The sequence below is a fragment of the Myodes glareolus genome, chromosome 13 (genome assembly GCF_982192425.1).
Source record: "Myodes glareolus chromosome 13, mMyoGla1.1, whole genome shotgun sequence".
NCBI lineage: Eukaryota > Metazoa > Chordata > Mammalia > Rodentia > Cricetidae > Myodes > Myodes glareolus.
Window position 1 is genome coordinate 10,740,758 of NC_142038.1, and position 27,969 is coordinate 10,768,726.

General features: G+C 45.7%; 1 long non-coding RNA gene across 2 annotated transcripts; it reads right to left on the reverse strand.

Annotated features, from left to right (window-relative positions):
• Positions 1–694: 694 nt before the first annotated feature.
• Positions 695–27,943, reverse strand: LOC146891865 (uncharacterized). 2 transcript variants are annotated; one of them, XR_014996895.2, is made up of 5 exons: positions 27,814–27,943; positions 7,758–7,859; positions 5,805–5,887; positions 3,092–3,197; positions 695–1,359 (listed from the first exon to the last, which is right to left on the reverse strand). It is a non-coding gene; the product is annotated as an uncharacterized LOC146891865 (long non-coding RNA). The 2 variants fall into 2 exon arrangements; XR_014996894.2 differs by lacking the exon at positions 5,805–5,887.
• Between the last annotated feature and the right edge of the window lie 26 nt (positions 27,944–27,969).

A 27,969-nucleotide genomic window follows, 5' to 3' on the forward strand; every position in this document is an offset into this window, starting at 1 on the left:
TCCATTTGCATGTTACCCACTTCTATGGCTTAAGTGTCTCATCCAAACTGTGTGTGTTGGGAAGTTAATCCCCAGCTCAACAGGGTGGAGAAGTGGAGTCTTTAAGAGATTAGTCATGAAGAGTCTGCCTTCACAAATGAATCCATGTCCTGGAGTGGGTGAGTTTCCGCACGAGTGAATTCTTAACAAAAGGATGAGGTTTGTGCCTCCCCCCAAATGCTCTCACTTCTGTGTATTTAGAATATCTTTTGCCTACTCCTGGCTACAAGAGTTTGGGAAAGCCTGGGTATGGTACTGTCAGCATTCAACACAATGGGTGAGCTCTACCATACTGAGAAAAAGCAAAACAAAAAAATTACTGAACAAACAGACAACATGTCTGTCAGAGGGCATAGAGTACCACCCACCATATATCATATGATACCTATGTGCCCATGTTGGGCATGACGATGTGGCGATTGGCAAGATGGTCTATTTCAGGGTTTATAGGGAAATATGAGACAGAGGCCTACAACAAACCTGTTTATACAAAGATTAATTGTGGAATACTTGCTGGAATGTTCCCAGAGTACATTGGGATACTCCAGCCTCATAGAAAGGTTCTATATCCTGTTTCTAACAAAATGTCAGCAAAGGATGAGGTTTGATAATACTCAGACAAGGAAAGCATAGAGTCAACCCATGCTCTAAACCATTGTATTTAAGAAATAGCGTTCATTTATTTATGTGAATAAGAGATTGGGGGCGGGGGAGAGACGGAGACCATCACAGAGCAGGCGAGGGTCAGAGGACAACTCTTGGGTAGCCGGTCTTCTCCTTCCAGCGTGTGGGCTCCGATCAGATCTTCAGGACTGGTGGCAAGAGCGTCTCTCCGCGGAGCCGTCTCTCAGCAGGCCCTCTATCTTGATCTAACGGTTGAAGCATTTAAATCATTCCACATCAGGAAACCTTTGGGGATGGCTGCATTTCATTTCGAGCTCAATGAGGCACTGAAAACAAGTGTCCAACATTTTCTGGATCATGGTCTCAAGTAAACAATGAGAAATCCCATTTCCTGTTTGGGCTGGGTCCATTGGATTCCAGCCTGACAAAGCTTTGAATTACACGGCGGTGACATGTGAGGGCTTGGAAGGGAAGAAATGAGGCACAGAGGAACGCTGGAACCGTTCCAGGAAACCTGGCTAAAATTAAGTCTCCGAGGAAATAGTGGCAGCTAGGCCGTGAGTCAGTGTCCCAAAGGCCGAGTGCATCTTGAAGCAATAAGAACGCAATGCACAGGCCTGGCCAGCTCAACAAAGGGGCTTTTCTCCTTCTGAGATCCCCGCCTCGTGTTGGCCTCTCAGTGACAGTGTGCTCCACCTAATAGAACATGGGAGCAACAAGCAATATGAATAAGCTGAAAGAGGAATTAGTCCCAGTAGAAATTTACTTCAAATGTAAAGAACATATTGGATTTCAAACACTTAATGAAAAAGAGGGGTTAAAATGTCAACAAGTTTTGAGCTGATTAAATGTTAAAGTTTAACATAACACTTTAGGTTCGCTGAAATAAAATAAAATAAAATGATTTAAATTAACTTCATTTGTACTCTTTGGGGAACTAGTAGCAAATTTTTATTAATGTTTTTATTCAAATAGAATTCTATCATTTCCCTCCATTTTCCTTACCCCAACTCCTCTCATGCCCCTTTCCCTCCCAAATTCCTTGTTTTATATATGTAATGTATGCATATAAATACATAGCTGCAGCCTACTGAGTCCTTCAGCACAGGGTGTATGCGATTTCAGGGCGACCACTTGGCGTTAGATAATCAATGAGGGGGCCTTTCCATGAGGGAAGACCCTTCTCGCACTCTCAGCACCCCTTAGTTGCCTGGGGCTCTTTCTCGAGGGGTGGAGTCCCACGAGTCTCCCCCCTCTCCTTATTAGCGCGTCTATGGGTGTTGTCCAGATCCACATCTTCTTCAGGCAGCCATTTTATTTCATCAGCCTGGGTGGAGCTTTCTAGGAGACACGATCTCACAGTGGACTTCCCGGTCCTCAGGCTCTTGCAGTCTTCCCGCCCCCTCTGCCTCAATGTCCCCTGAGCTCTGGGTACAGGAGCTGTGTTGTCGTCCTATCCACTAGGGCCAGGCAGTGCATGATGTGGTTTTCTCTAGCAGTCTCTGACCGTCGCAAAGAGAAGCCTTTGTGGTGGGGCTCGGGAGCCACACTTCTCTATGGGTATAAAGATAAATATTTAGAATAGCAGTCAGGAACGGTGCTGCTTTAGCAAAGTGGTGGTAGGGTTCTCCCTTAAGATCCATTGTATCACTCGGCCTGGGTTGTTGGTTAGGTTTTCAGTATGGGGCATGATTTCCGTTCTGCTGAGAAGAGGGTAAGTCCAGTCAGACAGCACTGGCTACTAACAAGATATGAATGCCACTATTTCACCTTCGGGGCTGTCTTGCCATGCCAGCTGTGATTCAGAGGCTTCACAACTGGGTAGAGCTATTTGTTGCTTCCCTCTCTTGATAGCGTGCATAGCATCATCTGGTTCTAGGAAAGACTGTCCTGGAGGAGGAAGCTTTCACATCCGGCTTGGATCCCCTGGGTCCTGCCTCTGAAGTGCATGGTATCTTCAGCAAGAGGGGCTTACCCTCAACCTCTGGGGTGTAACCAAGGGCAACAATAATTGCTTTAGGAGTCTCTTGGACTTCCCCTGACCAACAACTTGAAATGGGATTTCTCATAACTGGTACTTTGGTTTTTCTCAGATGTTCTATGACTCTTTGGGGAAGCATTTTCAGCTCAAGTAGTTTAACTTTATTTAAACTATATATAGGGTTGAAGAGATGGTTCAGTTTTAAAGCACAGGCTCACAAGCAAAAATAAACCATATATGTACATGTAAACATACATACACTTATATGTAATTTGGGGTAAGTAGAAAATATGATTCCTACAGTCTTTTTCAGACAACATCCCTCCTCTTTCTCTCCTTCTGTATGGACCTCCATCCCTGTCTTACTCAGAGTTCCATTGCTGCAAAGAGATACCATGACCATGGCAACTCTTATGAAAGAAAAACATTTCATTGTGGATGGCTTACAGTGTCAGAGATCTAGTCCAGTCTCATCATGGGAGGAAGCATGGTGGCATAGAGGCACACATGGTGCTGGAGAAGTTGCTGAGAGTTCTACATCTGGATCTGTACACTGCAGGAAGAGAGAGACACACGGGGCCTGGCTTGGGCTTTTAAAGCACCAAAGCCAACCCCCAGAGGCGCATTTACTCCAACAAAGACACACCTCCGAATCCCTCTCTCTTGAATCACTCCCTGATGGCTAAGCACTCAACTATGTGAGCCTCTGGGGGCCCGTTCTTATTCAAATCATCACACTCCCTGTCCCTCCCCCATTTTTCTGTTTCCTCCCTTACATCACCTGTGTCCTGCTAGTCTCCTCTCTGCCACTTCTCCACACTCTGTCACCACAGGATGCCTTTATTTGTCATTTGAGCATTTCAATGTGACCGTTGGAAACATTTGCGTGTCAAACTGTTCATGTGTGCCTGTAGGCACATATGTGTGCAGATGTGCATGAAACTCTCACCGACCCTGGAGCCTGGCTGAATTCCCCAAAACTGGCTGAGCAGCAAGCCTTATGAATCCTCTCACTTCTGCCTCCCCAGTGCTGGAATCACAGGAACTCGCCGCTCGCCTGGCTTTTCATTTATTCATTTCTCCTAGCATGAGTTCTGGGGATCTGAACTTAGATCCTCAGACTTGTAAAACAAGCACCTTACTAACTAAGCTACCTTCCCAGCCCCTAAAAATTTAAAGAGTGTTTGAGAGTGTGTGTGCATATGTGTATGTTGTGTGTATATGTGTGTATGGGTGTGCACATGTATAGGTGTAAAAAAGAGAGAAAGTATGTGTGTATATGTGTCTGTGTGTGCATGTGGGGTGTGTGTACATGCATGCATTCAGGTGCCCATGACGCCCAGAAGAGAGCTGCTAGGTCACAGGTGGTTGTGGGCCACCTGATATGGGTCCTGGGAACCAAACTTGGGTCCTCTGTACACACTCTTAAGCAATTTCTCCAGTCCTGAAGTGCATCTTTTAAAATAATCACAATACAGCTACAAAGGGAAGAAACATTCTCTGCGCGGTGTACAGCTGTTCTGAAGGCAGCACCTAAGGAGGAGCCTTGAAGCTTTAGAAGATCCTTGCTAGTTCAACGTCCTGGTATTGGAGGGCTCTGTCTGTCTGCTTCCAGTGAAGCAGAACCATGGGCCTACAGAAGCCTCTTTCTCCACGTGCTCCAAGGTGCTAAGGCCCGGACGGCTGCCATCTCTGCCTCTGCAGGCTGGTAAGCTACCGGATCCCAGCTCCAGAGTCTCTTGTGTACCGTCAGTGGCTCTCTGGCTGGAGCTCTGCTGTAGGGAGAACTACAGGTACATGGGAGGTGGCAAGGGGAGGGGGCTTGTCACCGTCAGCGGCAGTTCTCACATTCTTGTTTGACTCCTCCATCACCTGTAATCATATCCCCTTCAGTGACCCCAGATGAGTTTTGTCCATGTGCCAAAATTAAAGTTCCAAGAAAAATAGGGAAGTGTGATCTCTGAGACCCTTCCAAGCATCTTCTGTCATAAATTCACCCCTTGTGGTGTGTGTGTGTGTGTGCTTGTGTGTGTGTGCTTGTGTGTGTGTGTGTGCATGAGCATGTATCCACATGTGTGAATGTGTACATGTGTGCATGTGTATGTGTATGTGTTCATGTGTATATGTATGTATATGCATGTGCAATATGCAGGGCTTAGCAATTCCTGATCATTATCAAATGACACTCACCTGGGAGCAGCTTGGCAACAGAGTACTGACCTCTTCGGCAGAGGGCCTCTTCCCAACCCCCAGAGATATCCTAATACAACCTGCTTCTGACCACTTCTCTTGACTTTTTCCGTGGACAAGGGGCCCTGTGGCCAATGGGAAGGGGAGCTACCTGGAATCTGGGACCCCCACCTAGACTTTGCCCCAAACACCAAAGATCACAGAGCATCCTGTCCAGATGTCTCCAAGGTGGCTTCCTGGGTCCCAGAGGACACTTCCCTACGTGGCTCTTCTGAGTGAACCACGAACTTCCACGTTACAGCTTTCTTAGCCCATCGTGCTGATAAGCAACAGCTGCTGGAAGACGGAGAGGAAAAAGAAACTGCTGGTCTTTCCACACACGTTCGTGTCACTCCTCCACACGTGGAAGCATCTGCAGAAAGCCAAAGCAGGATGGGCCAGGGACTCCCGCCCCCACACACATCACAGAAGAACCTAGCGGGGGGGGGGGGGGACAGTCAACCTTGGGCTCCGGGTGTAAAGAAAAGGCTACAGAAGTATTAACTAAACTCTCGGGAGATGTCAAAATGCACCACACGCAGGAATGGAGCCACACTGAGCTTTATGTGGAGCTCACTTAGCCACCAACTGAACTCGCTAATGGTGTCAGTGAGAGTGTGAGGCCTGGGAAAGCCTAGGCTGAGCAAACAGGAACTTGTGGCTGTCAATTCTGAAGTGACATCTGGGTCCCAGAGCCCATGCTGGGGCAGAGTAAGCCTCAAAGCAGGGCACTCTCAGGAGTAAAATCTTCCCTAGTGTTCCTCGGAGGTGAATAAGCTGAACTGCTGAAGTATGGATGGAAGGTTTCAGAGAGCAGGGAAACCACACTGGCTGACCCCTCACTCCTGCTATGGGCTATGAGCTGACAAACACATTTGCCCAAGTTCTCTGCATTCCCGGCAGGTACATTCTCCTCCGCTACCTCCTGTACCTTTTAGAGATGAGCGTCTCAACCGTTGTTCCGCCACATTGTGGTGACACATCTATTCCTTTGTCAGGGCCTGGGAATCTTCCCTGATAGAGACAGGGAAGTCACATTCAGAAGACTTGGGTTGTTTCCCATGGGGAAAGAGGTGTGAGCAATGTGTTATTATCATAAACAGGAACACTCTGAGTTTGTGGGGATGAGGCAGAAGAAACTATTGTCTTTGGCCACTCTGTGTTCATGTCAACCCTGACCCTTCTCATCATAAACTTTGAACTCTTAACTACAGAGAGGGGCCCACAGGGCTAGTCGAGCAATCATTGCTCTTTGTCTTAGCCACAACAATAGATTCAGAATGGGAAAGTAGCCGGGCAGTGATGTGCACACCTTAAGTCCAGGTACTCAGGAGGCAGAGGCAGGTAGGTGGATCTCTGTGAGTTTGGGCCATTCTGGTCTACAGAGTGAGTTCCAGGACAATCAAAGCTACATGGAGAAACCTGTTTCTGAGAAGAAGAAGAAGAAGAAGAAGAGGAGGAGGAGGAGGAGGAGGAGGAGGAAGAAGAAGAAGAAGAAGAAGAAGAAGAAGAAGAAGAAGAAGAAGAAGAAGAAGAAGAAGAAGAAGAAGAAGAAGAAGAAGAAGAGAAGAAAAGAATGGGAATGTAACATCTGTTGCTCTGCCTGGAGCTGCTGGGAAAGATTTTCTTTCTTGATGGAGCAACTGTCAGACCCTGAGCCTAGCGCTATCTGTGACTCTGTTCCCTGGTGTGTGGAGGGCGATCATGTGGACTGGGTCCCCAGAGAGTCACTGCTTCCTGCAGGTCTGCTTTGACTATCTGAGCAGCCTCACCTTTCCTTGTAAGCTAATGTACATTGAACTTCTAATGTGAAACACAGGAGCCTTGAAACCAATCAACTAAGCTTCCTCTTTTGTTAGTGTGGTGGGGGAGTGGGGAGGGTGGCATGCACATGTGGGAGCCTGGAGAGGCCAGAACAGCATGTCTGATCTTTGGAGCTGGACTCACAGCATCTATGAGCCACCTGGTGACGATGCTGGGATTTGAACTTTGATCCTCACAATAGAGCAACACTTTTAATTGCTAAGTCATCTCTCCAGCCCCCCTCATTCTGTTTACATATATACCAACCAAATAAATTTAATTTTGCCTTATTTGTTTTTACTGTGGTTATAAGCATGTGTGCATGCACACAGAATAATAATCTAAATCCATAGTTTTGCCCCATACAAAAATCAACTCAAAGTGAACCAAACCCTTAATTTATAACCATAAATACTAAAACTACTAGAGGGAAGCATAGAGAGTGCTCCTCCAGGGATGGGTGCAGGCAAGAACACTCCAAACAGCTCATCCACAGCACAGGCACCAGCACCAGCAGTCAATAACGATGCTACATGACTATTAAAGTTTCTGTAAGCGAGGGAAGTTATCAGCAGAGCAAACAGTCAGCCACGGAATGGGAGACATTCCCATCTACACTCCAGATGACAGGATAAGAACCAGAACTTACAGAGAACTTAAAAAGTATGCAAAAGACAAGCAACAAAACCACCAAAACTCAAAGATGGATTAGTAAAATGAGCAGAGAGTTCTCAAGAGAAGAAACACAACTTGCTGATAGGTGTAGGGGTTGTTGCTGTTGTTTATCTGTTTGTTTGTTTTTAATTTTCAACATCCCTAGTCATTTGGAGAGATGCAAACTCAAACAACTTTGAGATCCCAGCTCACCTCAGTCAGACTAGCTAGCAGCAGAAAGATCGGCAGCAAATGCTGAAGAGGATGTGGGGAAGGAAGGGACCCTAATTCATTGCAGCTGGGAGTGCAGAACTAGCATGGAGCTCAGTATGGAGGTCTCTGAAGGACAGAACTACCATAGAGCCCAGCTATGTTGTTCTTGGATATCCAAGGTCTTCGATTCTGCCACAGAGATACTTGCACACACCTGCTTAGCACAAAAGCTAGGGAATGGAGCCCATTTAGATGTCCATCAAAATACAAGTGAGTAATGAAGACGTGGTCCATTTCACAGGGGGACTGCAGTCAGCTGCAAAGAAAAGTGAAATCATGAGAATTGCAGTGGATTTGTCTGGAAAGTGTAGTATCAAGCAAGGTGATCCAAACTCAGAAAGACAAAAAAAATGCATGTTCTCTCACATGTGCAGACCCTAGTCTGTAATATTTAATGTATATAGTACACATGTTTGTATACAAAAGGATATGAATGTGGAGAGCCCAAATACCTAGAAAAGAGATCATCAAGAGAGGGTAAGATAGGTGATGATGAAGGACGGAGTGGGCAGAAGGACACATAAGGTATGGACGAAAAAAAAGAGACTAAAGGTTACCAGGTGGGGTGGGGGTGTCAAGTTAGCAGGGAGGTGGGAGATCAAGGGGGAGGATAAGCCCTAAAGTTCACTCTGTTCAAAAATGCCATGATATTTAATAGTCTGTATGCTGATTTTAAAACTGAAAATAAGGGGAGAAAATAGTAGCGATAATACACAGTAGGCTCTTTTCATTCAAGAAACAAGACCTGTATGTAAATGAGTACATTAAGCCAGGGGAGATCTCTGAAGAGAAGCAGGCAGGAAAGCTGAGAGCCACAGTTCAGCTGGAGGCCCTCTCCCGCTCTCCTGCCTGCCTGCTCACCGGCCAGCCTGAACCACCAGGACTTACAGCCTCCCATCCCCCCACACCGCAGTCGCAAGAACATAGAATCTAGACTCCTTCTCAGCCCTCCCTCACACAACACCGCGGAGCCTGCTAGAGCCAGGGGGACCTTCGGCTTTACCTTCCTTCCCAGATCAAATGCACATAATAGATATCCGTCCACATGCTATAGAACACACACGGTCCTCAACAGCCCATGAACTTTCTCTGGGATAGATCATATATTAAGACGTGAATCAAAGCCGGGTGGTGGTGGTGCACACCTTTAATCCCAACACTCAGGAGGCAGAAGCAGGCGGATCTCTGTGAGTGCCTGGCCCAAAGAGCTCATTCCAGGATGGGCTCCAAAGCTACACAGAGAAACCCTGTCTCAAAAACAAAAGAAAAACAAACAAACAAACAGACATGAATCAACAAATATGAGAAAGTAGAAATAATTTCTCATATCCTACCCGATCCCTGTGGAATAAGACTGTACATCAACAGCAAGAGAAGCCCTAGAACACACACAAACTCGTGGAGGTTAAAGGTCACACTGTGAGCTGAAGCAAAGGAAACTGTCAATCAAGTGAGGAATCTGCAGAAGGGTGAAAACTCCACCAGTTACACATCCAACCGGGGATTGTTCTCTAGACGATGCAGAGAATTCAACAAGCTAAGCATCAAGATAACAAAAAAATCCATCAAAATATGGGTCATAAAACAAAACGAAGGTCTCAAAAGCAGAAATCCAAATGGCTAATAAACAGCTTTTAAAGTGTTTGACATCATCCCAGTCCCCTCATCCCAGGCAGAATGCTGTTATCAGGACACAGAGAGCAGCCAGTTCAGGTGAGGAGGGAAGGGGAAAACTTACCCCTTGGTGATGGGAGTGTGAGCTGGTGCAGTCACGGCCACTGCAGAAATTAGTGTCAAGTTTTCTCTGAAAGCTAAAAACAAAACTACCAAATGACGCACCTAGGCCACTCTAGGGCATGCCAAAGGTCCTCACATCTTCCTATAGAGACGCTTGCACATCCATGGATGTGGTCATTCACAGTATGTCGGAAGTAGAATCGGCGTAGATAGCCACTGACTGACTAACGAATGGGCAATGAAAGTGTAGTAGGGCTGGATAAGAGGGTGATTGTTTTAGAACTAAGAGACCCTTGGGATCATTTAGAAGACTTGGGCTTGTTACATGCTCATGTGTGATCACATGTGGCCCTCATAATACCAATAAAGAAAGTATTCCCAGTCTACAGGTGTAAAAACTAAATTGAAGCTAAATGACTTGGAACACAGGGGAAATTGGTTGTTTAAAGAGGGAACTCAAACTCCCTTCTTTCCTTCCTCCCTCCCTCCCTCCCTTCCTTATTTTCTTCCTCCATGTTTAAGGCCATCCTATCTTGCTAGAGATCTAAGGTGGGGGGATTGTGGAAATAAAGAAGGAAGGTAGACCCCTGCATCTCCAGGCTCTGTTAGGTGCCATAGCTTTCAGATGGTTTCTGTACTCTATCACTTTTATCCAAATCCCATGGACTCCCAAGGCGGGTGATGGAATAGAGTCATCCTCTCAGTGAAGAAGGGCTGTGAGGCTAACAAGGTGGCACAGTCTGGCTTTGAGCATGCATCTGCAAACACCGAGGCATCTTCCTGTCACTTTCAGTGACCCCCTTCACTCCAAGCTGCTGGATCCTCCCCTCCATACCTACCTCTGACATTTGGCTGTGGCTCTCAGCCCAGTTTGTGTCCCCTCAAGTCCCACATGGCACCCTACCCACCCTACCTTGTGCCAGGTTCAGAAGTCCCACCATGGAAATGCAAGTCATATGGGCTTGCCCTTTTACCAAATAGCAAGTCCTCAAAGGTATTTCTGCATTAAAAGTCAACATGGAGACATTATCAAGAAACACACACATTTCGGAAATAAGCCTGAGATTTCCATCCAGCTGTGGCTTAGAATGCTTCAGTGGAGAAATATAAAAGGAATTGAGCAAACAGGATAAAGGGCTTAGGGTGGAATTTCAGAACTTCTCATTTGCCCCGCTTACCTTGCAGGCTCAGCTCATGGCCATCCCCCCGAAACTACTCAGTACCTTACTGCACCCCTTCATCTTCCTCTTCTCTCTGTTCTCCCTACAGTCCGGATTCCCTTCTGCTCATTTAAAGATGTGCTTGCCTAGAATATTTGTCGGGTCTCTAGAGGAGCAGAACTATGAGAATATATGAAATAAATATGCATGAAATAAATATATATACACATATACACTTGGAGGTTCTGGAGGAAGGGAAATTTGTTAGACAGACTTACAGGCTGTGGTCAGGTAGCCCAACTATGTCTGTCTCCTGATGGAAACGCTGAGAATTCATGAATTGTCACTCTACTGGATGTCTCAGTCATCTGGATTTGGCCCTGGAGCCCTGGAGGATTTTGGGAAAACTGCTCATCTTCAGTCTACATTGGAATCCTGAAGGAGTTCTCATACAGGCGAAGAATTGCCTCCGCAGCAGGGTAGATGAACTCACCAGTGAGAGGGAGGGCAAGGGCAAAAATCAGAAGTTCCTTTCCTCCAAGCTCTTTAATGTGGGCTGCCACGAGAACGTGGGGCCCTGATTCTGGGTGGGTCTTCCTCCTCAAATAGGCCAGCCAAAAATATCCCTCAAACGCATGCCCAGCAGCTTAAACTTATTGATTCCAGATATAATCAAGTTGACAACCAGGATTAGCTTTAGAGGTTAAGTGTCTCTTACAAGGTCACACAGGTAGGAAAACACAGCACCATTCAGACTCCAGGGCCTGTGCTTTCAACCAACACAGTGTCTTTTCTTCCCCCTCTGAAAATGATGGTGGAGATCATGAAATAACATCCACAGGTCTGCAGACAGTAGACTCATGCCAATGACCCCCAGTTTTGCCTAACTCTCAAACTCTTTAGATATAATAAAAAAGTTGTTGATTCAAGTTACTGAGTGTTTGGGGGTTTGTTAGGCTGCAACAGAAAGCCAGACCACCCTTGTTCTAGAACAGTCTGCATACTCCTTATTGATGCCACGCCCCAATTACCAGGGCTCTTCAAAGTCCCCTGCCATAGTCAAGTGTCTTCATGTGGGCCACCTCTGAGATTCCCTCCCTCATCACACCCCCGACCTCAGACTCCATCTGCCTTTCTCTTTCTCTCTCCTGTCATTCTTGCCTTCTTCCCGGAACAATCTGTGTCTTCCCAAAGGTACACTTGGAATTTCAGATAACCTGTGATGGTGTAGGAGGTCCTTCTGTTTGTCTGTTGCTTTCACTGGTTAATTAATAAAGAAACTGCTTGGCCTGATAGGGCAGAACTTAGGTAGGCGGAGAAGACAGAACTGAATGCTGGGAGGAAGAAAGCAGAGTCAGAGAGCCGCCATGGAGCTGCTAGGTCAGACATGCTAAATCTTTCCCGGTAAGCCACGACCTCATGGTTATATACAGATTAATAGAAATGGGTTAAATCAAGATGTGAGAGTTAGCTGATAGAAGGCTAGAGCTAATGGCCAAGCAGTGTTTTAATTAATAAATTTCTGTGTGGTTATTCAGGTGTATGCTAGCTGGGCAGACAGGACAAAAAGCAGGCCCTCTCCTCCTCCTGTTACACTCTGAGATGAAGATGAGGAGAGAAATGACTATCACATTTGAGAGAGTGCCATGTTAGTGCTGTCCCCGGTATTTCTTCTCCCTCTTCAGTTCATATCTTTGCATATAAGCCCAAAGATGACCACCGATTTTATACCACATGTGAGACAGCCATTCACATTCCTCTCCCCCAGCAGAAGGCCTTCATTAATACTCCATTCCTTCTGAATTCAATAATAACTGAAATGTATCCTTTGACGTGACGTTCCATATTTCATTACCTTTCAGGGACAAAAGTCTATTGTAATGAATAAAATGACTAATGGATGTGGGCTGGAGAGGTGCCTCTGTGACTGAAAGCACCTGCTGCTCTTGCAGGACAGCCCTGATTCCATTCACAGTACCCGCCTGGTGGCTCACAACTGTGTGTAACTCCAATTCCAGGAGATCCACTGCCCCCCTCTGGCCTCCTCAGGATTCAGGCAGCCTAGACAGACAAACATTCATGCACATAAAATTTTGAAGTATTTGTTTAAAACATCTCCCTCCCACTAAGACCCTCTATTAAACTAGTACTTTCCCTGGCCATGATGTAGCCATAGTATCCATCTGTGGTATTAAGTTTGTCTCCTAAGCTGCTTGATAAATGAAATGGCTACATTTGAACAAGGTGTTATTCAGAATGCCTCATAATCGTCAGTCCCCCTGGAAATGTTTTCTCATGATGGTCTCAAGACATACATACCTCCCTCCCAGCCCTGCTATTCTTATTAACAAAGAATTTACCCATCAAAACTAAGATTTTTTTCATCCCTGCCTAGTTGGGGTTTGACTAAGCTATTAATCATGTACCAATAGATTCTTAATAATAATTTAAAAAGGCCATCTCAAGAAGACAAATGCCACTATTATGAGGCTGTTTATAAAAAAATCCCAAATGACTTCCTGTTTCCTGGTTAAGCCTTCAGGTGCTTGCTCAGATGTGTGGCATTTCCCACGGTTTCCAGAGGAAGTAGAAAAGCCTTGTCCTTGGGTTTCAATACTCTGTCTTTGTTCTAGGTTTCAGGTGGCACCCAACAGGGAAGCAAGGTTTTATCTTGTGGCCTTACCGAGGTCACTGGTCAGCAAACATACAAAATTAGGACTTTGGTGGAGATGAGGTGTCGCACGTTGGCACGCATTTCCCACCCATAGGAAGCTTTTCTCCAACCACCTTGATTATACCTTTCTTTACCTCACTTCTGGTTTGCCGCCAATCTAGACAGACCTATCTCCCCGATCACTGAGCTAATGGCTACCCAGCCCTCCCTACTTACCACACCACCTTTCTGAAGTCAGCACTGACCACTTGAATGACTTTTCTTCAGACCTTCAGAGCTCGGCATGTATTAGGTCTACATCATTCCTAGCTATGCCCCCCCAAAACGGTGGCATGGAGTGGCTTGTGCACTCTGTTGCATTGTTTGCCTTCCCCACATCATCTTTAGGTTCCCGGAGGGAAGAAAATCTATGCTGTCCATGTTTGGATGAGCCACAATGCTTATTAAAGAGCAATGTAGACAGAAAACTCTTGATTATCAGCTGATGAACAAAGAGAGAAAGAAACCCAATCACTCCCTCATCTCTAATGGTAATAATATTACTTACTATTTTTTATTTGGGTTACTATTGTAATGAAACACCGTGACCAAAAAGCGAATTGGAGATGAAAGGGTTTATTTCACTCACAGTTCATAGAACAGTTCATCGTCAAAAGCAGTGAGGGCAGGAACTCAAGCAGGGCAGGAACCTGGAGGTAAGAGCTGAAGCAGAGGCCATGGAGGGGTGCTGCTTACTGGCTTGTTCCCCATGGCTTACTCAGTCTGCTTTCTTATAGAACGCAGGACCACCAGCCCAGGCATGGCACCACCCACAATGGGCTGGGCCCTCCCCTATCAATCACTAATTAAGAAAATGCCCTACAGGCTTGATTACAGCCCAATCTTATGGGAGCGTTTTCTCAATTGAAGTCTCCTCCTCTGAGGTAACTTTGGCTTGTCAAGTTGACATAAAACTATCCAGCGCACTATTATTAAGCTTGCTTTAGAGAGATACGGTGATACCCCATAAGCCAAAAACCTCAAAGAACTCAATAAGCCTAAGAAAGCACGCCTCATCAGTATTATACTTGTTTGTGAGTTGGGCAGACCTGAGCTTCCCTGAGAACCTCCAAGTAGGTAGAGCCAGGAGCTGCCGAACCAGAAGGCTTTGCGTGAAGTAGGGAAGAGGCGGGGTGAGGCACTGAGATACCGGAAGCGGAAGCGAAATGCCTAGTGATAGGGCCATCACCTCTGTCTACCCTACCCCCTCAGGAAAGTCCCCTTTGAGGCAATGACTCAAGTGACACAGGGGCAGGGATGGGGCCCAAAGTTGGTGCTGCAGAACAGCAGCCGGGTTAGGGAGGGTGTCGGGAAGCCTCACAGGCAGAGTGGCTGTTTCCAGCCAGGACTCTCGCCCAGTTGGTGGGGCTGCAGGCCAGTGCACTGGGGAAACACAGCAGCTCTTCCTAGTTCCCAAACTGGGAAGGGGCATGAGGGGAAGAAGAGAGATGGTTATGTATACATTTATGAATATATCAAAGAATACTTTTATTCTTCACTCTTTTAGGATGAAGGATAATTTTAAAAAGTCACTCTTACAGGAGCTGAACAGATGGCTCACAGGTTAAGAGTACTGACTACTCTTCCACTAGACCTGAGTTAGATTCCCAGCACACGCATGGTAGCTCACAACCATCTGTAACTCCGGGGTCAGAAGATCTGACACCCTCTCCTGACTTACATGGACAGTAGGCACCCAAGAAGTGTACAGATATACACCCCAACTCATAAAATAGTAATCAAAAAAAAATGAAAACTTTACTCTTGCAGAAGTATTCTATTGGGTTACAATCTTTCTGTTCTGTCTTCTGCAATGATTCCTGAGTCTTAAGTGTGGGAGTGTTTTGTAGGTGTATCCATCGGGCTTGGGCTCCAGGACTCTGAATTTTGATTGGTTGTGGTTTTCTGTAATGGTCTCCATTTGTTGCAAAGAGAACTTTCCTTGATGAGAGGTGAAGACTACACTTATCAATGGGAAAAAGAACTAATGCTTATTGATTGTTGTTAGGGATCGTGCTGGTTTGGTAAATTAGAGGTTGTTAGATTTTCTCCAATAACCATGATTTTGCTAGTACTGAGTACTTAGCTAGGTTTCCAGGAACAGACGTGGTTTCACTCTTGTTGAGTAGGTCTTAAGTCAAACTAGAGATCTTTGGTTACCACCAAGCTGCGTGCCACTACTGCACCCCACAGGGCTATTGTTTTGCTGGTCATTGATGTGGTTCATAGGCACCATAGCTGGATGAGCAGTCTGTCGTTACACCAGCCTTCCGGGTGATTCTGATTTGTGCTTAAGTTTACAAACTACTGGGCTAAAAAATCCTGAGGCATCCATAAGAAAGAGTAGACATTTATTAGAGTGTTCACCCTGGAATCCCAGTAACCCGGTGCCCCTGTAACTGACCATTCTTGTTAACCAATGTAACTTTCGAAATCTTTAATTTTATTTAATCTAAATCATTGGCTTAATATTCTCCGTATTACAAGTCCCCATTGACTACTTCATCCATCACTGCTTATTGCTTCCAGTAATTGTTTATAGGGCATTGCATAATGCACGTTCTCTCATCCCCATTAGCCCACCTGATCCTCTCTGCAGTCCTACGAGCTACGTTAGAGTAGATACCATGTTAATCAATTTCCCAGCTGAGAAATAACTCACAGATACTACCTTGTGTTGTACAGTTACTAACTTCTGTAGAGAGTGTGTAGTGTCTCATCCTGCGAGGCTGTGGGATAAGCATACGGAAGGCAGAAAAGGAACTTGTGGTACAATTCCAAGTTAAAACAAGCGTTCCCATTCAGAGCAGGTCAATCCCTTAAGGCTCTGGAAGATCCACGAAGAAAGTCGACACAGGGGGCAGGATAGGAGAGCGTGAGTGTGGCAGAGGCAGGCTTCATAACTGCTCAGAATCACGTTGAAATAGACATGGGAGAATTATCTCCCAGGAACAGCAAGGAAGTTTACAGCGACCAGAGAGAGGAAGACGTCATAGCTGTAGCTGGGGTCTTGGTGGGATCCACATTTACCACTAAAAGTGACCTTGGGAGGATGTCACAAGTCCGCATACTTTAGTGAACTATCTTGATATCACAACATTTACTTGGTATATCAAACATTCATGTTAGTGGGATATTATTAGAGACAGCTTCTGACTATGCCCCAGGGTTCTCACACTCCTGCTTAGGTCTCCTAGGTGCTGGTTACAGCCTGTACCGCCACACCCAGCTGGCTATGATTTACCAAACACTAAAGTCAATTTTTCCTTTCTCCAAGCAAATGTGAAGTCTTTAGAGCACTTTTCCCTCTCCTACCCTCTCATGATTTACAAACTAACGTTATCAGATTTTTTTCTTTCCTGAGACAATGTTTCACTATGTAGCCCAGGCTGTCCTCAACCCTGTGACCTTCCTGCCTCAACCTGCACAATGCTGGCATGGTAGGCATGAGCCACCAGCTCTGGCCTGAGTCTACATTTTAAGCCTAACTGGAAAGCAAGGCTCATAATTGTCAGCCTAGCATTTAAGGGGCCAAGGTAAATAAAAAAACAGTGCTGGACATTACTGTTTCTGTTTTCGTCACTGTAGCCATTTGACAGCTTCTATTTTCATCCCTCTTCATTTTCCTCCAGCTCCAAGCTTCCATCTGGGATCACTTTCTCTCTACCCAAAGAATATCTTGCAGAGTTTTCTTTAATGCAGGTTTTCCTGCAGCCCTTCTCCCTGTTTGCATGTGAACGACTTTATTTACCACTGTTTCTGAGAGATCTTTCTACAGGGGCAGAGTTCTACACTGGCCACGGATTTCTTTCAACAAACGAAAACAGTCTACTGCCTTTCCATTTCCACTTCTTGTGTTTAATGGTCAGCCCTCTTTCTGTTTTCTTCTTCTGCACCCCAGTCTGCTTTCAAGGTTTCTCACTTTGCTTTTGATCTTCTGAAACTTAACCATGGTGTGTCTAGATTTGAGTGTCTTAAATTTATCCTGCTTGAGATTCATAGGACTTTTATCAGTTTGGGGGAAATTCTTAACCATTTTCCTTCCTCAAATGACCCACCCAACTCCCACCCCCCTCTGTTCCTTCCATTTGGGACTCTATTCGCATATAATACACATTACGGGAGCTTTTGACCTCAGTCTTATCCTTTGCCCTCTTTCTGGACTCTGTCTGTATAGTTACTTCTTGACCTACCTGTTCTATTGTCTACTGGTAAGCACATTCACAGGGATCTTCATATCTGTTATTATCCTTTTTCTTTTAATTAGAGAGCCTTTGGAGTTTATTCAAGCTAAACAACTATTTTTGTAACTTATAGTCACTACTGAACTCTGTTTGGCCTCTCATGTCCTCAAACATGTGATAAGCAGAGTTGCTTTCAAGTATGGCATAGCAAGCATAGCCTGAGCACACTTTAGCACTGGACCTAAGTTTGGCTCTGTGCTCCCAGACCAAGAAGCTCGCAACTCATCTGCTACTAATGGGAGTGCAAACTGGTCCAGTCACTGCAGATATCAGTATGGAGATTTCTGAAGAAACTAAAATTAAAACAACTATATGAAGCAGCTGTACCACCCCTTGGTGCACAAAAGTAAAGGAATGAATAAGGTAAATGTGGCATGTGTAAAATGGATATTTTTTTTTTGCTTTTTTTGCTATTTAAAAACATGTAGATGTGTGTGTCCAGGTGTGTGAGGATGCAAGCACCCATTTGCGCGAGTATGAAATGAATGAAAATGAAATGAAAAGGACGTTGGGCGTCCTCTATTTCTCTCCACCATATTCCCTTGGGACAACGTCTTTCATTAAACAGTTGAATATGGCCACTCTTGGCTTTTTACATGGGTGCCAGGGATCTGAACCCAGGTCCTCGTGCTTGCGCGCCCAGCCCTTTTGCTCACTGAGTATCTCTCAAGCCACCGCAATGCATATTTTCAGCCATAAAGAATGAAATAATGTCTCACTAGAAAATAGATGTTAACTGGTGATGATCATCAAGTGAATTAATCCAGTCTCAGAGAGACACGTATGATATTTGTTCCATCATTTCTGGTCCCTAGATGTTTATATAGCTACGTAGAGGTGAGGCTGACTAGAAGGATGAGTGAGGGGCTAATAGGAATGGGGGGGAGGGGGGATGGATTTAGGGAGGAAATACAATCCATGTGCAATATACGCAGTGTGAAAATTTAACAATGGGATAGGTGGTGGTGGCGCAGCCTTTAATCCCAGCACTCGGAAGCAGAAGAGGCAGATCTCTGTGAATTCGAGGCCAGCCCGGTCTACAAAGTGGGTTACAAAGATGACTCAAAAATGTAACAATGAATTCAAAGAGAAACTTGAAAAAGAAGAAGAGGAAGAAGAGCTGGAGCGCCCTCATGCCCCTTGTCCATGCTGGTTCTTGTTTATCTGTGTCTCCCTTCGCCTCATTTGTTTACTTTTAGTATGATTCATCAGATTTGAAAATGTATCTATAGAAACTATTTGAGACTTTTATAGCATCTTCTTGAGAAGGTAGGATCTTTATTTGCTCTGGTAGGGCATCTAGGGGCACTGCAATCTACAATACCCTTGCTCCAAGTCCAAGGCTGCAGACTTACCGTCCACCTCGACAGCTAAGTGGAAGCTGAGGGACTAAGGCTTCCTTTGACCGCAGTTTACTCTGAGTTTATGTCACATCTACAGGACAGCCTGGCAGGGTCTTGATTCTCAGTGCCAAGATGTTTTTCAGAGACCCCGACACCACAAAAGAAGTAAACGATAGATTCCAACCACTGAATACCAGCCACTGGTAATTTTCAGAAATAACCCATTTCTCAGCCTCCCCTTCAGACCAACAAATGCCCCTTGGACAAAAGTCACCATAAATGCCAAGTTCTGCCTGCTGGTGAGCCATGCTTGTAATGCCACACCACACAAGTACTTCTAATCCTAGTTAAACCCGTGGCATTTCAGAAGGCAGGCAGCACTGTCTGCTTCCTTTAATTGCTTCCTTGTTGAGCAGCCTCCCATTCCACCTGCAGTGTCTGCCAAGAGGAAAGGGGAACCTGACCATCGATACATTCGCCCCCACCCCTAGAGCAGTGACCCACTGTCCCTGCCCCAGGGGCCACCCCAAGCCATGCTGGGGTCATGGGGAAGTTCAGAAGGCAGGCCACACTGAGGAAGCCGGTGGAGCTGGTTTGCCGGCTGCCTGCCTTCCACAGCTGTAGGTGCTGGAGACCCTGCTGAACAGGGATGGTGGGAATGTGGAGGGCACGAGGTCAGACCTGCTGCTTGGCCAACATGGCACCCATCTTCAGCCTCTTTTCTCTTTCAGGTTCTCTACTGTGAAGTTGAAACAAGGTGTCGTTCGCTAGTCCAATGTCCCTGCATCTTCCAGGGGCCATGATTCCATACTGGACAATAAGACACAATTTGGCAAATTGGTAAGAGAGTTCTGGGAAAGTTTTAGCTTTCCTAATAAGAACCCCCAAAGGTAAACGTGGTGATATACACCTGCAGTCCCAGCATCCTGGAGGCAGAGGCAGAAGAAGTACAAGACTGATGTCAGTCAGTCTCTGTGGATGAAGGGGAAGAGACGAGAGGGGCAGGGAGGGGAGGAGAGGAGAAGGAAGGGAAGAGAAGGAGAGGAGAAGAGAGGAGGGGAAGGGATTAAAGGTCCCCAAGGAAACACTGTAGGTACTCTCAACCTAGAGGGAAGACACAATTCAATACAAATGAAATCTCAGTTTCAAATGTTAGAAAAGCCTTTAGGAACATGGGCAGATTTTATTTACTATATTATTTCAAGTAAACCCCATACAGAAAACCCCATAACACATAAAAAGCAACTTCATTTTAGGGACAGCTGTCACCTAGAAACAGCCCCAATGTCCCCTTTACATTTTCAGTAATGTGTGGTTGGTGTAGCTCTGCAAAATGATTTGACACTTGAAGATGCTGGGGTCTCCTTGGCAGAATTGAAGTCGCTCACTCCAGGGGATATAGTAAGTTTGAGTTCTTAAAGGAAACACACATCCTCAGGGCCATCCTCACTGATCTGTTTCTTCACAAACAGATAAAAGAAGGGCGTGAATAATTCTATGTTAAGCTGTATAGCAGTAGCTATGGTGGGAAGAAAAGACTAAGTGTGAGCAGAAGCGACCGAGACAAACTGAATGGAAGACGTGGTCATAAGAGAAATAAATCTCAAAGAGATGAGTGATTCCATCCCCAGGAGACATTTGGCAACATTGCTTAGGATGTAACAGCCTAAGTGAGGTGTAGCGGCTAGTAGGCAGAAATCAGGATGCTGCCAGAGGCCTTCCAGTGCACAAAGAAGTTCCAAAAGCATAGACTTATTTAGTTGGTAATGGCAGTGGTACCCAACTTCAGAAACCTGGAGCCCATGAGAAGCCACACAGAGGGAACGGTGTGAGCGGATGTACGCAGGTAGAAAGCAACGCTGAGACTTGAGAGCAGAACCCAGGGCCCTATCCTCTGCAGGACGAGCCTTCACCAGTGATAACTATTTATTTGGTGAATGAGTGAATTCTGGCCACCCCTGAAGAGAGGCCTAGCTCTCTGGCAGAAATAAAGAAAAGAAGAGAAGCCCTCAAAGCATCAAGTCTTAAAGACCCGCACAGCTTAGTGTAGAGAGACAACTCGACACAACCAAAATGTCCCTGGCGCTTTCTTCTGAGCAGAGGCAAGAAAGTCGCCTCCTCAGAGCGAGGAAAGAGGTCAGTGCAGCGGCATCGATATTCTTGTTCTGATCGCCTCTGCTAGACCTTCGCCTCGTCCGCAGATTCACAGAGCGATGGAGAATTTACCCAGCTCAAACTCACTGATATTCGCATAGCCATTCTGTTCTCAGCCCTCACTACACACCTGGGCTTGGTGTCTTGCTTCTTTAAGAATTACACAAGGGGCCAGATGTAACCCCCAAGGAGAAGGCAAGTGGTGGGTGGGCGCTTGGAAACTGTATCCTGTTTTATAACTTGGGGACTCTTAGTTCAGGCCAAACTCTTAACCCCCTACACATGTGACTAGAAGGGAGGATGTGTGCATCTTCTGGTTCTCCTGTTGTTTATGGCCCCCCAGGATAGACCCTCATGTACCCCCCCCAAGGGCCCCACCCTCTTCTTCAATAAATTGTAGATATGAGTCGGCTCATGTCCCTTGCACACTTCTGTGTGCACATCTCAATGGAGGGCGTGATGGATCCACTCACTCCCCCAACCTCAATACTTTGCATTTTATTGTACAGAAAGAGTAGTCAGTGGAACAGCAAACGTGAACTCGGATAAGCCTCAAGGTATGTGGTTCAATAAAAACAGTGTATCCAAGAAACAGTAAAGAATTAAACAATGATCAGAGGACCCAAAGCCAGGACACTGACCACAGTGGACCAACTGAACTCCACCCTGTCTTATGATCCCCAACCCACCCCAAACCCAGCCCTGCCCTATCCTACCTACCTCCTCGTTCCGCCTCTGCTGCCCTTGACTTCTTAACATTTTGAGAAGATTGACTGTCGGTCCCTGACATCCCAGTCTAATAAAGCTCAGGTGCCTACTGCCCCTCATCTCAGACTAAAGAAGAAAAGGGGACAAACTCATTCTGGGCTCTGGAGTGCGGATGAAAAGTCAAGCTTTGTATGGTGCTTGTGATGGCGTGTGGATGGGTTCTCCTCTGGGACTCCTGTGACTTCTGAACATCTGCCCTCTTAGGTCACCTTCTCCCCATTCCTCGGGAGAATGACATATCCCATCTGTTCAGGATCACAGAAGTATAAGAAATTGTATTCAAACCCTGGATTGTCCCATTCAAGAGTCTGGGGCTATAACATCCCTAAGCAAGAAAAATAGAAAGTGGGACCAAAGAACACCAAAGTATTAATCATGTGGAGGCCTATGAATGTTGTCACTAATAGACTTTAATTAGGGTGGGTAAGAAGACAGAAGTCATCCAGCTGGACACAGATGAATACACACAGGCAAAGCCGGATGGGAGGCCTGGAGAGTCATCCGCTAATGGTATGGAGATGAGTGTGTCTCCTGTCTCAGCTACTTAGAAAGCTGAGCTTGAGCCCAGGAGTTTGGAGACAGCCTGGGCAATGTAGCCAGACCCCTACCTCGAAGTCAAAGTTAAATGTCCAGATACAGTATGCAGAGATGCTGATGAGCAAAGAGCATCATGGGTCAGGTCCTGCTAAAATCATAGTCGTGAATGAGGTAGTTACAAAACGGAGACAACGGAAGGAGAGAGCACCGTGGCTTCTGCAGTGCCCGGTTCTGAACAAAAACAACTCCTTAAAGCCTGGGAAGGTTAACTTTGGAAGGCAGTGATCTCTCCCTCCTGCTGTAAGTAGAGTGTAAAGTACAGTAAGCAGGCAGATATAGGGGGGAAGAAAGCAAACATCCCATACGAAAATAATTAATGAAAAAAGGTCATGAATTTGAAGGAGAGAAGGAAGAGGTATCTGAAAGAGTTTGGGGGAAGGTAAGGGTAGGGAGAAATATAATTATATTATAATCTCAAAAGTAATAAAAATGTTAAATGTTTCTCTTTGAGTGGGAGAATTGCATTATTTTATGGTTTTTTTTCTCTTTTGGGCATTTCTGCATTTCCGTCTTTTATACTAAATATATATTGATTTTATAACTACATATATATGTTCCAAAATTAATGGCAATCCAAAATTAGAAGGAGGCACTTTTTTTGGTGGTCTTTTTTTCCTTATTTATTTATTTAAAGAATTTCCACTTCCTCCCCTCCTCTCAATACCCTCCCGCTCCCCCTACTCCCTCTCCTTCTCCCTCATCATTCCCAAGAGCAGTCAAGGTTTCCTGCCCTGTGGGAAATCCAAGTTCCTCCCCCCTCCCTCCAGGTCCAGGAAGGTGAGCATCCAAACAGAGCAGGATCCCAAAAAGCCAGTCCATGCAGACGAAACAAGACCCAGTGCCATTGTCAATGGCTTCTCAGTCAGCCCCCATGTCAGCCACTTTCAGAGAATCCGGTTTGATCACATGCTTGTTCGGTCCCAGTCCAGCTGGCCTTGGTGAGCTCTCATCCGATCAGTCCCCTTGTATCAGTGGGTGAACGCACCCTTCGCAGTCCTGACTTCCTTTTCATGTTCTCAGAAAGAGGCACTTTGAAAGTTAAGACTTAAATTCTAAGGCTGGTGTAAAAAAATCCCAAAGTCCATAATGAACATGACTTATGAAGCAAGTGCCCAGATAGGCCAGTAAAGGTATTTTCAGACATGGTCAAAAATCAAGGAAGGGAAAGCCGATGGCTGGGGAGGAGGCTCTAATCATTGGGATTGGCACAAAGGCAACAGAGCTCCCCAGAACCACACAGCTTCACAGATTCCCTGAGGAATTCAAGTATAGCACCAGAGTAGAGGATTCCCGCATGCAAGTGACAAGACACACCTACCACCGCCCACCACTGAGTGTATGGATTGCAGGCACACATTACCGACGACCAGCTTGACTTACCATTTTCTAATACACATCTAGGTGGCCTTAAACTTGATAAGTTACAGGAAATAGGACACAACAGGGGGCATAACTCAAGAGAGACAAGCAGTACTTTGAAAGACCCTCTGGGAAATCCCCAGTGATCCCCTGACTCTCTGAGGTCCCCTGACTCTTCCACACAATGCTCTCCCTTCTCTAGGGAAACCAGTTTGAAATAAGGACAGCCACTGTCTCTTGCTCTTCAGCAAGTTACACCAGGCCTCTGTGACAAGAGATCAGCTGTGAACGCATCCCAGGATGTCCGCTTCTGATCAGACCCTGGACAGCCCCTCTCTTCCCTGAGAGGAAAGAATAGATGGCGTCTGTGTGCTGGCCAATGTCCTCAGAGGGCAGAGGGCAGGGCGGCCTCAGTAGACCTCTGACCAACAAGGAGTGCTAGAGGGGAGTGCAGGAATAACGCTGTCAATAAGTCATAGTTCTTATCAATAATAAAAATCAGGGCAGCCTAGTAGGCCTCTGACCAACAGGGAGTACAAGAGCGGAGCACAGTTCTTATCAACAAATCACAGTTCTTATCAATAATAAAAGTCAACTCTGACTAACTGAGTCAAGAAAAATGACTGGGCGCCTAGGTGTGGCAAGCAGACTAAGCAAGGGAGACCGGGTGACATGCAGACCCAGAAGACACGGGATTCCTCTCCACCTTCAGCGAGGAGTCCCAATGCATCCCTCCCAGGCTCACAGTTCAGGTGGGGTCCTCCTCCTGACCCTGAGCTAACCAGGTAGAGAGCAGAGCTGGCCCTTGGAAGGTGAGCTTTCGCCTCCTCCCACTAGGTCTCTCACACTCGGGGTTTCTCCCCAAGAGAGATGGAACTGACAAGAACACACAGAGAACACGACAGAAAGTAGGACAGAATTTTTGCATCTATGTTCACCATGGAAATCGGTCTACAATTTTCTTTTTGTGTCTTGTTTTGTGTTTATCTGGTTTTGTCATGGAAATTCAGTACAACAAGCTTGGCAGCATTCCTTTCTTTTCTATTTTATGGAATAGTTTGAAAAGCATTAGTGTTAGTTTTTTTAAAAAAATGTGTTTATTATTATGCAGTGTGTATGTATGTGTGTATGTATGTATGTAGAGAAATTGTATCTATAACTTATACACAGTGGAAATGCAAAGTACCAACCACTTTAGAAAGATACCTGGTGCTTACCAGTCCCATTTCTGACAATCCTTCCTACAGAAATAAGATCTCTGCAGTGGGTGGAGGAAGACTTAACCAAAATGAAGGATGCATTTAAAAACCTACATTCTTGCAACTCAAGGGAAAAAATTACTACTAAAAGGGATAGTAAGACACAGGGAACATGAAAGAACAGGGTGGGGAATACTCCAGGTTCAAGGTTTAAGTGGAGATGAGGGCAGGGGATAGAGGACAGCAAGGGGCTAGAGGGGAAAAATCAAAACTAGGGCTTCACAAGACGCTTTGTGGAAAACCTACTAATTTTTAAGATGGTTTTGAGCAGGGGGCCCTGCATGGGTGAATAACAACACTGCTCGCAAAGACCTGAGTTATTCAATGGCAATCTCAGCACCAGGCATGGAACACCTCCCTGTTGGATCCCAGGTTCTTCCCCTGCTCCTTGAGGCACAAAGTGCAAAACACAATGACTGTTTACGCTACCAGCCAAGCTTCCTGCTAATTCTGTGCTGGCCCCGCTTTTAGCATGGTGATTTAGCTGTAGGCTTGTTCTACCCTTGATATGGTAATTTCCCACCTGCAGAGGAGGGTTCTCACGGTGCCCAAAGCTCTCTTAACTGTCTGTCTGTCACTGTGCTTTTGCTAGCACCCCCTGCATGGGAGGAATTTCTCACACAAGCGCTAAGTTGCCCGCACCTGAGGGGGATCTCCTTTACTGGGGAAGAGTATATTAACCTGGCAAAAGCTGAATAAACTCGGCATTCACCTCTTGGTGAATGACCCGGACTCTCTATGTGTGTGTGTGTCTCTGTTTAACCCCTACACCCTTGCCCAAGCTCATGGTGGTATGGAGCCGCGGTCCATACCGGGAGGGTGGTGATGCAGACCTCGGGTGATCCCACACCTCCCTCTCTCTGAGTTACTGGTCGGGAGGTCTCAGAGGCACCCCCGAAAACCACAGGCTCTCTCCGTTGCCCATTTGTCTGCCACAACTAAATGGTAAGATCCCACTGCTGAAGATACTATAAACTTTGGTGGCAGGACATTGAGAGATCAGAATTAACCGGGCCAATAAACTCCCTGCTGGCTAGTACTGAAAGAGTTGGAAAGTGTTGTGTGGGCTGCTGGGTAAGGAAAGACGCCTATGATCATATCCAGGGCTAGACCCTGAATGCCACAGTACTGATCTTTTAGGCAAGGTGTGCCCACTCGTGCAACAGTGGCATGACTGTTATCAGGTAACCAACCACTTTCTGATTAGACATGAGGCTTGGGAAGTTTCGTGTCTGATGCCATAAAATGGGTCAAATGCCCTTGACTGGGAGGCCATAGGCCCTAGAAGGGCACTCTAATGTTGTGCTAAATGATCGTGTTGTCAAATTACCTTCTTGATAATTGTGTTTATGGGTGTAGAGCTGCTAACTGAAGACTGGTCAGCTCTAAGTGAATTCTGAGTGCTAAGGACAGTGAAAACATATGAAGTTGAGGGTAAGATAAATTGGTGGGTCCTGGTGTGAGTTGGAAGAGGATGATGGATCAAAATAAAATGTATGTGTATATGAAATTTTCAAGGAATAAATAAAAGTATTGTGTAAAAAAGATTTCCTGCAACATTAGACATGAGTCTTGGAACATTTGCTATTGCCTTTGTTCATAGAGTGGTAAAAATAGAAGCAAATAAATGAAATAATGAAATAAAATTTGGTGTAACCAGTCCATGGGATAATTGTCACTATTCAAAAGAATGAGGTAGATATATAATTATATGATTTGCACCAAGACTTCTGTTGAAATTAGATTGCCATTGTGGTGGTGTAGGAAGTAAGGCTTTTAAGAGATGTTTAGGTCATTTGGGGGACCAAGCTAGGTACCAGGAAAGGAGACTACTTCAAGGCAAAGCAGGCCTGTGTGTTTCTTCTTTACCACATGTACCTACTCACCCTTCCACTTTCACCATGAGTCCCTAGACCTTCAAAACTACCTAGTCTCAGGTGTTTCACTATAGCAACAGTAAACAGACTAAAACATCATGCAACACCAGTCTTAAAGGGATCTTCAGGAAGCTTGTTGGTATACAAAACCAAGCCCTTATCCAAGTTTTTATAACTCAGTCTGTCTTAGTAAGTGGATAATCCCCAAATTCTGGATCTATCAATGTTTGTGTAGATGAATACATATTCATATACTAAATAAACACATATACACAACTGCAGCATTACATATCATGGAAAAACATGGCCAGAGAACTGGAACCATAAAAAAGGAGGGCGGGGGCAAAAAAAAAAAATGATGTGCAATGAAGACGATAAGGTAATTAAACAGAAAGAAGAACAAAGGATGAAGAATCGGCACACAGATGCGCGCTGTACCAGCTCACCTTTGCAGCTACCCAGTCTGTGTTTGTGCTAGCTCAGTTCTTCAAGGATATTCAGTTTTGTGGGCTTAGAATGTAGCTCAGTGGTGGGACGTTTGTCTAGCATGCGTGAGGTCCTAGGTTCAAGTCCAGTGCCAAGAAGGTCAAGTATCCTATTTTCTCAGAACAGTAGAGCTTCACTGTCTCAGTTTAGGGAAGTCATGTCCCCAGGAGCCTGTAGCCCAGATGGCTTAACTGGGACAAGGTGACACCTATGGAAATTTTCTGCTTGGCTGCACTGTCTTAGTTTAAGGTTATTGTGACCCTGCTGGGGTACTACAGGCTAGAACAACGGGGCACTGTTGCAGAATTTCTTCCTGCATCAGAACTGTGGAAGACTTGTCCTTCAGAGATAAAACCTTGTGTAACTAGTTGTCTGCTGCCCTCGAGCTCACTAGCAGAACACCCAGATGGTAAAGCCAAAATCTCCATCAGGGTCAGCCCACCATGCCCCCTGAGGAACCTTTGAATACCCAGAAGGCCAAATCTCAGCATTTGGCTGTTATTTTTCACTCACCTTTGAAGTTCTGTGCTACATGGCAACAATAAAAGACTGAGGCTCCACGCAGCATGACTTTCACTTGCCTCTGCCTCTCACCACCTTGTTTGCCTTTGAGCAGTTCCTTATCCCTTCTGAGCCATTGTCTCTGCCCCCGCCCGCCCCGCCCCAGTC